This window comes from Oryzias latipes, chromosome 1, assembly GCF_053564925.1.
Source record: "Oryzias latipes strain Hd-rR chromosome 1, Olatipes_Hd-rR_3.1".
NCBI classification, from domain to species: Eukaryota; Metazoa; Chordata; class Actinopteri; order Beloniformes; family Adrianichthyidae; genus Oryzias; species Oryzias latipes.
Window position 1 is genome coordinate 43,904,781 of NC_136237.1, and position 14,390 is coordinate 43,919,170.

Here is a 14,390-nt window from a genome sequence, read left to right on the forward strand (position 1 = left end):
CAATCATTATAGGAGGAGACGTCAACCTTGTTTTGGACCCTGAACTTGACAGACTCAGCACAGCAGCAAACCAGCGTACATGGCAGTCTGCAAGTATTCTAAAGCAGTACATGAATGATCTGGGTCTCTGCGACGCTTGGCGCTCATGTCATCCAAGCACTAAGGGGTTCACCTTTTTTTCTCCAGTTCACCATTCACAATCTCGTTTAGATTATTTATTAGTCAGTAACTCCCTTTTGAAAGAAATTAAAAGTTCCAACATTCATCCAATTATTATCAGTGACCATGCACCAGTTTCTGTTACTATTTCAAGGGAAGTACCCAGACCCTCGGGTTCAACCTGGAGGTTTAATACGTCTCTGTTAAAAGACCAGGAATTTATTGAATTCTTTAAAAAAGAGTGGGCAACCTTCTTAGAATTCAACGATACTTCTGAAATATCACCAAGTATTCTTTGGGAAGCAGCAAAAGCAGTCATGAGAGGGAAAATCATCTCTTATTCAACGCATAAAAAACGCAAGGAGAAAGCAGATTTATTAGAATTAGGAAATAAAATAAAAACTCTGGAGACTGCTTATGCTGCTTCTGCACAGGAACACATACTGGGCGACCTGAAAAATTTAAAACTGCAGTTAAATGACATCATCAATAAACAAACACAATTCCAGATACAAAGGCTTCGACTGGAAAGATATGAAAACTCAAATAAATCTGGCAAATTTCTAGCTAATCAGCTTAAAATTAATAAAGAAAAATCAACAATCACTTCGATTATGGACCAAACAGGGAATGTCACCCATGACCCGGTAAAAATTAATAATGCGTTTAAAGACTTTTATCAAAACTTATACACTCCACAGATCAATCCATCAGAACAAAGCATCAACTCATTTCTCAACAATATAAACCTGCCCAAGTTAAACGAAGATCAAATCACAAATTTAGACTCTCCGCTCTCGTTGTCTGAGCTTCATAAAGCTCTGTCACTTATGCCTAATGGTAAAGCACCAGGGCCTGACGGCTTTCCTGCAGAGTTTTATAAGGAATTCTGGGAACAACTGGCACCAACGTTTTATAAAACGGTAAAATTTATCAATGAAAGCCAATCTCTACCACCTAACATGAACTCTGCCAACATTATCCTTCTTCTAAAACCAGACAAAGACCCCACGAGTCCTTCAAGCTATCGCCCCATTTCTTTAATTAATGCAGATGTAAAAATTATCTGCAAAGCACTAGCACAGAGAATAGAAAAAGTCACTCCTCACATAATTGACTTTGATCAAACTGGATTCATCAAAGGCAGACACTCGGATGACAATGTCCGCAGACTCGTTAACATAATAGACTTTGCCACCATCAAAAACCAGGAAATGACTATACTATCACTGGATGCTGAAAAAGCCTTTGATAGAGTAAATTGGAAGTTCCTCATTGCTGCCCTCCATAAGTTTGGGTTTGGAGAATCATTCATCAATTGGATCAAAATATTATATCACAACCCCAATGCATCAGTTAGAACTAATAAACAGACTTCCAACAGGTTTTTTCTTGGAAGAGGAACTAGACAGGGTTGCCCACTCTCCCCCTCGCTTTTTGCAATATTTATCGAGCCTCTAGCTGCAGCAATAAGACAGAATGAGAGTATTAAAGGAATTAAAACCAAACACAGCCATCATAAAATTAGTCTCTATGCAGATGACATATTACTGTTTTTAAGTAATATACATTCTGTAAATGAAACGGCAACAATCATTAATGAATTCTCTTCTATATCAGACTATTCCATTAATTGGAATAAATCTGTTTTATTACCACTGAACAGTAATGCGGAGCAAGGACTCACAATACCAGTTAAATCAGGCAATATAAAATATCTAGGTATTTATTTTTCCCCCAAAATATCAGAACAGGTGCTGCTAAACTACACCCCATTACTGAAAAACATACAGGACGACCTAACACGCTGGACCAACCTGCCTTTGTCCCTTATGGGCAAGGTAGCCACGGTTAAAATGAAAATCTTACCCAAAGTTAATTATCTCTTCTCAATGATTCCCACACAACCGCCATTAAAATGGTTCAAAACATTAGACTCATCCATATCAAGCTTTCTATGGAACAATAAACCTGCAAGAATTAGTCTAAAAACTTTAAAATCTGCAAAAAGCTGTGGAGGATTAGAATTACCTAACTTCCACAATTACTTTCTTGCAAATAGATTACAATACATCTTAAAATGGTTAAAAAATAATCCAGAAACCAACTCATGGTTAGACTTGGAACAGGCGTTATGTGGAAAGATCAACCTGTCAGATCTTCCATTTATTAGTCAAATAGTTAAAAAACAGGATTGTTTCAAAAGTATTAATATAAATGCCACTTTAACAGCCTGGTGGGAATTTCTCAAAATATCAAAATCATCAATTCAACCGTGCAAAATGACACCCATCTGGAACAACCCAGACATCCTCATAAACAAAAAAATTATCCACTTCCCAGCTTGGCAAGCAGGGGGCATAAAACAACTAGAGCACATAATTATTGATAGAAGATTCATAACTCCCCAGGAACTTCAAGACAAACATGGAATATATAACTTCTTGGAATATCAGCAACTTAAATCAATTATTACTAAAAAGTTTAAATACAGAGACAACGATTTAAAGCTACCAGATGTAGTTACCACTCTGATCAATTTCTCAATGAATAAAACTCTCTCCAAAATATACAAACTTTTATGTAATTTAGATAACAATATTTCACTTCCGACAACAAAATGGGATGCGGATTTGAGCATCAGCACAGATGAAAGTTTTTGGTCAGAACTTTATCTAAACACCTTTAAACTGACAAAAAGTCCAAATCTGCAGCTAATCCATTTCAAAACTCTTCACAGAATTTACTACACTGGACAGAGGATGTTCAAGATGGGTCTCAGTAACTCAGACATTTGTCAGCACTGTGACAGTAATCTACCCGACAATTACATGCATGCACTATGGTTCTGCACGCCTGTCCAGGCTCTCTGGCAGCAGGTATGTGCCGATCTATCAGTCTGGCTTAAGGTTTCAATCACAGCTTCACCGTCACTTTGTGTGCTTGGTGACATGAGTGCCATCGATGTAGAAGGAGGATTAGGCTCTATCATTTTCATAACTCTTTGCATTGCTAAAAAAACTATTTTAATAAATTGGAAAAGCAAAAAAAATATAAATATAAGTCAACACAGAAATCTGCTGCTTGATCATATCAGCTTGGAAAAAATGTCAGCCCAAAGTTCAAGTAACTTTGAAAGAATTCGGTCTCTCTGGTCTCCCATAGCTAACTCCGTGACTTAGGGGGTGGGGGGGGCATGGTCGTCGCTGCTCCTTGCCCTTCTGCCGTGGGCCGGGGTGGGGGTCGGGGCCTCCGGTGCCTGGTCGGGGGTGGTGGGGGCTCCGTTGGTCGGGGGGTCGGGTCCGGCGCCTGGGTGGGGCGGCCTGGGGCGCTGCGTGGTCCTCTGGGCTTGGGTGTGGGGGTGCGTGGTGGGGGGGTGGGGTGGTGGTCTGGCTTGGCTTGGGGGGGTGGTCCCTTTGCCTGTGCTGGGGGGGGTTGGCGGGGGGCGCTGCTCGGGGGGGGGGGGCCCAGCGGCGCTGGATGGGTTAGGGTTAGGGTTAGGGTTAGGGGTTAGGGTTAGGGTTAGGGTTAGGGGTTAGGGGTTAGGGTTAGGGTTAGGGTTTAGGGTTAGGGTTAGGGTTAGGGTTAGGGGTTAAAGATTAGAAATTCACCACCAAAGGCGGTGAATTTCGAAGGCATTGGCCTTCCTTTCGTCCAGAAGACCAGAGTCATCCGCCCCACACTCAAAAATTAGGAAAAGTGGACTTACATGGTCAAAAATTAGGCTCCTATATCCTTGGAAAACTTGAATGTTCAATTGTGGTTCCTCTTCATTTTCCTTTGCTTATTCAGGTAAGTAGGTTTCTTCTGCAGGACATTTTTCCTTTTTCCTTACAGGTTCCTCTTGTCATCCTTTGTCGTTCAGAGCATATGCGCAATATTTCGGACGTTTTGGTCCTTCATCAGGTGCAGAACTGAGCGAAATTTGTTTGTTTGTCCGTCGTATATAAGAGCTTGGTCCTGGCTTGAATGCCTTCTGCTTTCTTGTGTCTCTGCATGGCAGGTTTGAAGGTGAGTGGGTTCGTGAGAGGCAGAGGACCAGCTTATATGGAGCAGGTGGGCGGAGATTGCCTTTGTGATCCTGTCATGTGGCTGTTGACTCTCTGCTCCTCCGAAATTTTCCGTAACTTTTTTGTTTTTTTGACTTGTGGCCTCACATATAGTTTTAAGGAGTAGGAGCTTACCCCGCCTCACGCACGCGTGAGGTCCAAGCAGATAAAGAATCCATCCAGCTTGCACAAACAATTCTTATTGTTCCTCTTCAGCCATTTATCCTCCAGAAATCCTCTCAGAAAGGGCTTGTCTCTTCACTGAGGTTAGGCTTAGGATAAGGTGACTTGGGAGGCATGTATAGTCCAGCACATCATGTCTGAGAGAACGTGTTTTCTTCTGCAGCATGGTAGGAAGTGGGGCTTCAAACTCCGGCACCAGACCGACAAAGGGGCGCGAGCTTGTCAGGGGTTAAAGATTAGAAATTCACCACCAAAGGCGGTGAATTTCGAAGGCATTGGCCTTCCTTTCGTCCAGAAGACCAGAGTCATCCGCCCCACACTCAAAAATTAGGAAAAGTGGACTTACATGGTCAAAAATTAGGCTCCTATATCCTTGGAAAACTTGAATGTTCAATTGTGGTTCCTCTTCATTTTCCTTTGCTTATTCAGGTAAGTAGGTTTCTTCTGCAGGACATTTTTCCTTTTTCCTTACAGGTTCCTCTTGTCATCCTTTGTCGTTCAGAGCATATGCGCAATATTTCGGACGTTTTGGTCCTTCATCAGGTGCAGAACTGAGCGAAATTTGTTTGTTTGTCCGTCGTATATAAGAGCTTGGTCCTGGCTTGAATGCCTTCTGCTTTCTTGTGTCTCTGCATGGCAGGTTTGAAGGTGAGTGGGTTCGTGAGAGGCAGAGGACCAGCTTATATGGAGCAGGTGGGCGGAGATTGCCTTTGTGATCCTGTCATGTGGCTGTTGACTCTCTGCTCCTCCGAAATTTTCCGTAACTTTTTTGTTTTTTTGACTTGTGGCCTCACATATAGTTTTAAGGAGTAGGAGCTTACCCCGCCTCACGCACGCGTGAGGTCCAAGCAGATAAAGAATCCATCCAGCTTGCACAAACAATTCTTATTGTTCCTCTTCAGCCATTTATCCTCCAGAAATCCTCTCAGAAAGGGCTTGTCTCTTCACTGAGGTTAGGCTTAGGATAAGGTGACTTGGGAGGCATGTATAGTCCAGCACATCATGTCTGAGAGAACGTGTTTTCTTCTGCAGCATGGTAGGAAGTGGGGCTTCAAACTCCGGCACCAGACCGACAAAGGGGCGCGAGCTTGTCAGGGGTTAAAGATTAGAAATTCACCACCAAAGGCGGTGAATTTCGAAGGCATTGGCCTTCCTTTCGTCCAGAAGACCAGAGTCATCCGCCCCACACTCAAAAATTAGGAAAAGTGGACTTACATGGTCAAAAATTAGGCTCCTATATCCTTGGAAAACTTGAATGTTCAATTGTGGTTCCTCTTCATTTTCCTTTGCTTATTCAGGTAAGTAGGTTTCTTCTGCAGGACATTTTTCCTTTTTCCTTACAGGTTCCTCTTGTCATCCTTTGTCGTTCAGAGCATATGCGCAATATTTCGGACGTTTTGGTCCTTCATCAGGTGCAGAACTGAGCGAAATTTGTTTGTTTGTCCGTCGTATATAAGAGCTTGGTCCTGGCTTGAATGCCTTCTGCTTTCTTGTGTCTCTGCATGGCAGGTTTGAAGGTGAGTGGGTTCGTGAGAGGCAGAGGACCAGCTTATATGGAGCAGGTGGGCGGAGATTGCCTTTGTGATCCTGTCATGTGGCTGTTGACTCTCTGCTCCTCCGAAATTTTCCGTAACTTTTTTGTTTTTTTGACTTGTGGCCTCACATATAGTTTTAAGGAGTAGGAGCTTACCCCGCCTCACGCACGCGTGAGGTCCAAGCAGATAAAGAATCCATCCAGCTTGCACAAACAATTCTTATTGTTCCTCTTCAGCCATTTATCCTCCAGAAATCCTCTCAGAAAGGGCTTGTCTCTTCACTGAGGTTAGGCTTAGGATAAGGTGACTTGGGAGGCATGTATAGTCCAGCACATCATGTCTGAGAGAACGTGTTTTCTTCTGCAGCATGGTAGGAAGTGGGGCTTCAAACTCCGGCACCAGACCGACAAAGGGGCGCGAGCTTGTCAGGGGTTAAAGATTAGAAATTCACCACCAAAGGCGGTGAATTTCGAAGGCATTGGCCTTCCTTTCGTCCAGAAGACCAGAGTCATCCGCCCCACACTCAAAAATTAGGAAAAGTGGACTTACATGGTCAAAAATTAGGCTCCTATATCCTTGGAAAACTTGAATGTTCAATTGTGGTTCCTCTTCATTTTCCTTTGCTTATTCAGGTAAGTAGGTTTCTTCTGCAGGACATTTTTCCTTTTTCCTTACAGGTTCCTCTTGTCATCCTTTGTCGTTCAGAGCATATGCGCAATATTTCGGACGTTTTGGTCCTTCATCAGGTGCAGAACTGAGCGAAATTTGTTTGTTTGTCCGTCGTATATAAGAGCTTGGTCCTGGCTTGAATGCCTTCTGCTTTCTTGTGTCTCTGCATGGCAGGTTTGAAGGTGAGTGGGTTCGTGAGAGGCAGAGGACCAGCTTATATGGAGCAGGTGGGCGGAGATTGCCTTTGTGATCCTGTCATGTGGCTGTTGACTCTCTGCTCCTCCGAAATTTTCCGTAACTTTTTTGTTTTTTTGACTTGTGGCCTCACATATAGTTTTAAGGAGTAGGAGCTTACCCCGCCTCACGCACGCGTGAGGTCCAAGCAGATAAAGAATCCATCCAGCTTGCACAAACAATTCTTATTGTTCCTCTTCAGCCATTTATCCTCCAGAAATCCTCTCAGAAAGGGCTTGTCTCTTCACTGAGGTTAGGCTTAGGATAAGGTGACTTGGGAGGCATGTATAGTCCAGCACATCATGTCTGAGAGAACGTGTTTTCTTCTGCAGCATGGTAGGAAGTGGGGCTTCAAACTCCGGCACCAGACCGACAAAGGGGCGCGAGCTTGTCAGGGGTTAAAGATTAGAAATTCACCACCAAAGGCGGTGAATTTCGAAGGCATTGGCCTTCCTTTCGTCCAGAAGACCAGAGTCATCCGCCCCACACTCAAAAATTAGGAAAAGTGGACTTACATGGTCAAAAATTAGGCTCCTATATCCTTGGAAAACTTGAATGTTCAATTGTGGTTCCTCTTCATTTTCCTTTGCTTATTCAGGTAAGTAGGTTTCTTCTGCAGGACATTTTTCCTTTTTCCTTACAGGTTCCTCTTGTCATCCTTTGTCGTTCAGAGCATATGCGCAATATTTCGGACGTTTTGGTCCTTCATCAGGTGCAGAACTGAGCGAAATTTGTTTGTTTGTCCGTCGTATATAAGAGCTTGGTCCTGGCTTGAATGCCTTCTGCTTTCTTGTGTCTCTGCATGGCAGGTTTGAAGGTGAGTGGGTTCGTGAGAGGCAGAGGACCAGCTTATATGGAGCAGGTGGGCGGAGATTGCCTTTGTGATCCTGTCATGTGGCTGTTGACTCTCTGCTCCTCCGAAATTTTCCGTAACTTTTTTGTTTTTTTGACTTGTGGCCTCACATATAGTTTTAAGGAGTAGGAGCTTACCCCGCCTCACGCACGCGTGAGGTCCAAGCAGATAAAGAATCCATCCAGCTTGCACAAACAATTCTTATTGTTCCTCTTCAGCCATTTATCCTCCAGAAATCCTCTCAGAAAGGGCTTGTCTCTTCACTGAGGTTAGGCTTAGGATAAGGTGACTTGGGAGGCATGTATAGTCCAGCACATCATGTCTGAGAGAACGTGTTTTCTTCTGCAGCATGGTAGGAAGTGGGGCTTCAAACTCCGGCACCAGACCGACAAAGGGGCGCGAGCTTGTCAGGGGTTAAAGATTAGAAATTCACCACCAAAGGCGGTGAATTTCGAAGGCATTGGCCTTCCTTTCGTCCAGAAGACCAGAGTCATCCGCCCCACACTCAAAAATTAGGAAAAGTGGACTTACATGGTCAAAAATTAGGCTCCTATATCCTTGGAAAACTTGAATGTTCAATTGTGGTTCCTCTTCATTTTCCTTTGCTTATTCAGGTAAGTAGGTTTCTTCTGCAGGACATTTTTCCTTTTTCCTTACAGGTTCCTCTTGTCATCCTTTGTCGTTCAGGCTTAGGGTTAGGGTTAGGGTTAGGGTTAGGGGTTAGGGTTAGGGTTAGGGTTAGGGTTAGGGTTGGGGTTTGCAAAAATACGTTTGTATTTTGTTTGCACTGGCCTGCTGTACTGAAGAAGGGGGAGGAAAAAGCTAGAAATAAAAAATAAGCAGTAAATGAATAAAGGAGAATTCAAACTCCAACTGTCAGTCTGCCCGGTCTGGATTCGAACCCTGGATGTCTGCATGAAGGGTAGTTGTCCTTACCATTAGGCTACCAAGCCTTACAATGACTTTTGGGTGCTGAGGGGGATAAGAAAGGGACGGGAGACAGAAGAAAACAAAAAAAATAAAAAAATAAAAAGAAAATAATAATAAAAAAGTCTAAAAATGACCAACTAGATCAATATTTATAGTAAAAAAAGATTAAAAATCAATTAATCCAAGTTGTTAAGGATCTGGTAAAACTTAATCTTGTGGGTAAATTAGAAGCAGCAAAGTTAAATAAGTGCTAAAAACATGGAAAACATCCATAGAGAATTGTTAGTACATTAAAATAAGTGCTAAAATTAAGTGCCACGCCTTATTAAAACATAAAAAATATATATCAAATGCATGCAGGTTAAAAGACAAATAAAATCAGTTAAAATAGGTTAGTATAAAAGTTTTGCTGTTCCTAAAAAAACCTTAGAGATCCTACTTTTTAATTTTGATTAATCTATAAGAAAAAAATAAATAAATAAATAAATAATAAGATAAATAAATGAAATAATTAATAAATAAATAAAAGGGGGGGGGCTAGCTCCCTGGATGGGGATGCTACCCTCTTTACAAGTAGGTTTATGGAGGGGAGGTATTCAGCTCCCTGATTAAGGATGCAGGGTGGGGGCTAGTACCCTGTATAGGGTGACTAGAGGAGGGGGACTGGGAGAAAGGGGGGAGGGGTTGGTTGAGCTCCCTGATTAGGGATGCTTCACCATTTGGTTTAGGAAAGGGGAGGGTGGGGCTAGTTCCCTGTTTAGGGTGACTAGAGGAGAGGGGTTGGGATAAAAAGGGGGGGGGGAGGGTTGGTTTAGCTCCTTGATTAGGGATGCTTTACCATTTGGTTAAGGAAAGAGGAGGGTGGGGCTAGTTCCCTGTTTAGGGTGACTAGAGGAGGGGGGTGGGAAAGGGGGGGGGGAAAGGGGGGAGAGGGGTTGGTTTAGCTCCCTGATTAGGGACGCTTCACCATTTGGTCTGGGAAAGAGGAGGGTGGGGCTAGTTCCCTGTTTAGGGTGACTAGGGGAGGGGGGGTGGGAAAAAGGGGTTGGTTTAGCTCCCTGATTAGGGACGCTTCACCATTTGGTTTGGGAAAGAGGAGGGTGGGGCTAGTTCCCTGTTTAGGGTGACTAGGGGAGGGGGAGTGGGAAATAGGGGTTGGTTTAGCTCCCTGATTAGGGACGCTTCACCATTAGGAAAGGGGAGGGTGGGGCTAGTTCCCTGTTTAGGGTAACTAGAGGAGAGGGGTTGGGATAAAAAGGGGGGGGAGGGTTGGTTTAGCTCCTTGATTAGGGATGCTTTACCATTTGGTTAAGGAAAGAGGAGGGTGAGGCTAGTTCCCTGTTTAGGGTGACTAGAGGAGGGGGGTGGGAAAGGGGGGGGGGAAGGGGGAGAGGGGTTGGTTTAGCTCCCTGATTAGGGACGCTTCACCATTTGGTTTAAGAAAAAAGGGGGGGGGGGCTAGTTCCCTGTTTAGGGTGACTAGGGGAGAGGGAGTGAGAAAAAGCAGAGGGGGGGGAAGGAAGGGAAAAGAAGGGAAGAGGAGAAGCAACGAGGTCTCCAGGGCCCATGGAGACGGTCCCCCAATGGAAGAGGACTCAGAAGGGATGTTTTGCAGGTCATGTTCGACCTTTGCATGCCCGTTCATCATGCTTTTGTCCTCTATTAGCATGGTTATGCTTCGGGGGGGGGCCGCACCACACACCTGGAGACCACGGGGGATCTAAATGGGGAAATAAAAGAATGGAGTAAGACATCCGGGCAAACAGGGTTAAAGAAACTAAAGGGGCTTGTGTGAAAAGTGCAGAGTAAAAAGCCATTTCAGAGTCAGCCCTGCTCCAAGATGTAAGTCCATGGGGTTGGGTCATGGTGAGGATGCTCTTACCATGTTGCAGCTGTAGGTTGTCTTCAAAGTGCCAAGTGGGAGTTGGTGTGGGTCCCAAAAAGGCATTGCCCTGAGGTGTAGGCATGGTGGGTGTTGTTGGAGATATTGCTCAGTAGTCCCTTGGGTACCTCTGTTTCTGCTGTTCTTGGGTTTGAACCCAGGTCCTGGTGGGGAATTGATCTGGATGACAGTGTCTTTATGCGGTCCGCCACCGGAGCAGTGGCTTGTTAGTGGTGAAATGTCCTTGTGGGTTGGGATGCCTCTCTGGTTAGAGAGCTTGTTCCTCAGCAGTTCAAGGAGGGTTTTGAAGAAGGTTATTTTCCAAAAATGTACTTATTTAGAAAAGAAATGACAGAGCTTCACAGGCAGAGCCCCCCACCATGTAAATAACCCACTTAGTTAAAAATATGCTAAAAAGCGTTTCAAAAAAGGAAACTGCAAAAAAGTTTAAAAAAAAGGGTCCCAAAAGGGATTAAAATCTTTACTAAAAAGATGTTAAAAAGGGCTTACATTTTGGAGCAGAGTTTGAACCCGACGTTTCGCAACGTTTGTTGCTTCCTCAGGGGTTGCTGACTCCATGTTGTGTGTTCTCTTATATGGTGCTTGGGTGATTGACTAATAGTTTGCACCTGGTTGGGAGTGAACTCAAGTGGCTGTCAGGTTAAAAAGTAAAAACAGGAATTGGAAATAAAATACAGTACAGCGGCGCTGGCAGGGTTAGGGTTGGGTTAGGGTTGGGGTTTGCAAAAATACGTTTGTATTTTGTTTGCACTGGCCTGCTGTACTGAAGAAGGGGGAGGAAAAAGCTAGAAATAAAAAATAAGCAGTAAATGAATAAAGGAGAATTCAAACTCCAACTGTCAGTCTGCCCGGTCTGGATTCGAACCCTGGATGTCTGCATGAAGGGTAGTTGTCCTTACCATTAGGCTACCAAGCCTTACAATGACTTTTGGGTGCTGAGGGGGATAAGAAAGGGACGGGAGACAGAAGAAAACAAAAAAAATAAAAAAATAAAAAGAAAATAATAATAAAAAAGTCTAAAAATGACCAACTAGATCAATATTTATAGTAAAAAAAGATTAAAAATCAATTAATCCAAGTTGTTAAGGATCTGGTAAAACTTAATCTTGTGGGTAAATTAGAAGCAGCAAAGTTAAATAAGTGCTAAAAACATGGAAAACATCCATAGAGAATTGTTAGTACATTAAAATAAGTGCTAAAATTAAGTGCCACGCCTTATTAAAACATAAAAAATATATATCAAATGCATGCAGGTTAAAAGACAAATAAAATCAGTTAAAATAGGTTAGTATAAAAGTTTTGCTGTTCCTAAAAAAACCTTAGAGATCCTACTTTTTAATTTTGATTAATCTATAAGAAAAAAATAAATAAATAAATAAATAATAAGATAAATAAATGAAATAATTAATAAATAAATAAAAGGGGGGGGGGGGGCTAGCTCCCTGGATGGGGATGCTACCCTCTTTACAAGTAGGTTTATGGAGGGGAGGTATTCAGCTCCCTGATTAAGGATGCAGGGTGGGGGCTAGTTCCCTGTTTAGGGTGACTAGGGGAGGGGGAGTGGGAAATAGGGGTTGGTTTAGCTCCCTGATTAGGGACGCTTCACCATTAGGAAAGGGGAGGGTGGGGCTAGTTCCCTGTTTAGGGTGACTAGAGGAGAGGGGTTGGGATAAAAAGGGGGGGGGGGGGTTGGTTTAGCTCCTTGATTAGGGATGCTTTACCATTTGGTTAAGGAAAGAGGAGGGTGGGGCTAGTTCCCTGTTTAGGGTGACTAGAGGAGGGGGGTGGGAAAGGGGGGGGGGAAAGGGGGGAGAGGGGTTGGTTTAGCTCCCTGATTAGGGACGCTTCACCATTTGGTCTGGGAAAGAGGAGGGTGGGGCTAGTTCCCTGTTTAGGGTGACTAGGGGAGGGGGGGTGGGAAAAAGGGGTTGGTTTAGCTCCCTGATTAGGGACGCTTCACCATTTGGTTTGGGAAAGAGGAGGGTGGGGCTAGTTCCCTGTTTAGGGTGACTAGGGGAGGGGGAGTGGGAAATAGGGGTTGGTTTAGCTCCCTGATTAGGGACGCTTCACCATTAGGAAAGGGGAGGGTGGGGCTAGTTCCCTGTTTAGGGTAACTAGAGGAGAGGGGTTGGGATAAAAAGGGGGGGGAGGGTTGGTTTAGCTCCTTGATTAGGGATGCTTTACCATTTGGTTAAGGAAAGAGGAGGGTGGGGCTAGTTCCCTGTTTAGGGTGACTAGAGGAGGGGGGTGGGAAAGGGGGGGGGGAAGGGGGGAGAGGGGTTGGTTTAGCTCCCTGATTAGGGACGCTTCACCATTTGGTTTAAGAAAAAAGGGGGGGGGGGCTAGTTCCCTGTTTAGGGTGACTAGGGGAGAGGGAGTGAGAAAAAGCAGAGGGGGGGGAAGGAAGGGAAAAGAAGGGAAGAGGAGAAGCAACGAGGTCTCCAGGGCCCATGGAGACGGTCCCCCAATGGAAGAGGACTCAGAAGGGATGTTTTGCAGGTCATGTTCGACCTTTGCATGCCCGTTCATCATGCTTTTGTCCTCTATTAGCATGGTTATGCTTCGGGGGGGGGCCGCACCACACACCTGGAGACCACGGGGGATCTAAATGGGGAAATAAAAGAATGGAGTAAGACATCCGGGCAAACAGGGTTAAAGAAACTAAAGGGGCTTGTGTGAAAAGTGCAGAGTAAAAAGCCATTTCAGAGTCAGCCCTGCTCCAAGATGTAAGTCCATGGGGTTGGGTCATGGTGAGGATGCTCTTACCATGTTGCAGCTGTAGGTTGTCTTCAAAGTGCCAAGTGGGAGTTGGTGTGGGTCCCAAAAAGGCATTGCCCTGAGGTGTAGGCATGGTGGGTGTTGTTGGAGATATTGCTCAGTAGTCCCTTGGGTACCTCTGTTTCTGCTGTTCTTGGGTTTGAACCCAGGTCCTGGTGGGGAATTGATCTGGATGACAGTGTCTTTATGCGGTCCGCCACCGGAGCAGTGGCTTGTTAGTGGTGAAATGTCCTTGTGGGTTGGGATGCCTCTCTGGTTAGAGAGCTTGTTCCTCAGCAGTTCAAGGAGGGTTTTGAAGAAGGTTATTTTCCAAAAATGTACTTATTTAGAAAAGAAATGACAGAGCTTCACAGGCAGAGCCCCCCACCATGTAAATAACCCACTTAGTTAAAAATATGCTAAAAAGCGTTTCAAAAAAGGAAACTGCAAAAAAGTTTAAAAAAAAGGGTCCCAAAAGGGATTAAAATCTTTACTAAAAAGATGTTAAAAAGGGCTTACATTTTGGAGCAGAGTTTGAACCCGACGTTTCGCAACGTTTGTTGCTTCCTCAGGGGTTGCTGACTCCATGTTGTGTGTTCTCTTATATGGTGCTTGGGTGATTGACTAATAGTTTGCACCTGGTTGGGAGTGAACTCAAGTGGCTGTCAGGTTAAAAAGTAAAAACAGGAATTGGAAATAAAATACAGTACAGCGGCGCTGGCAGGGTTAGGGTTGGGTTAGGGTTGGGGTTTGCAAAAATACGTTTGTATTTTGTTTGCACTGGCCTGCTGTACTGAAGAAGGGGGAGGAAAAAGCTAGAAATAAAAAATAAGCACTAAATGAATAAAGGAGAATTCAAACTCCAACTGTCAGTCTGCCCGGTCTGGATTCGAACCCTGGATGTCTGCATGAAGGGTAGTTGTCCTTACCATTAGGCTACCAAGCCTTACAATGACTTTTGGGTGCTGAGGGGGATAAGAAAGGGACGGGAGACAGAAGAAAACAAAAAAAATAAAAAAATAAAAAGAAAATAATAATAAAAAAGTCTAAAAATGACCAACTAGATCAATATTTATAGTAAAAAAAGATTAAAAATCAATTAATCCAAGTTGTTAAGG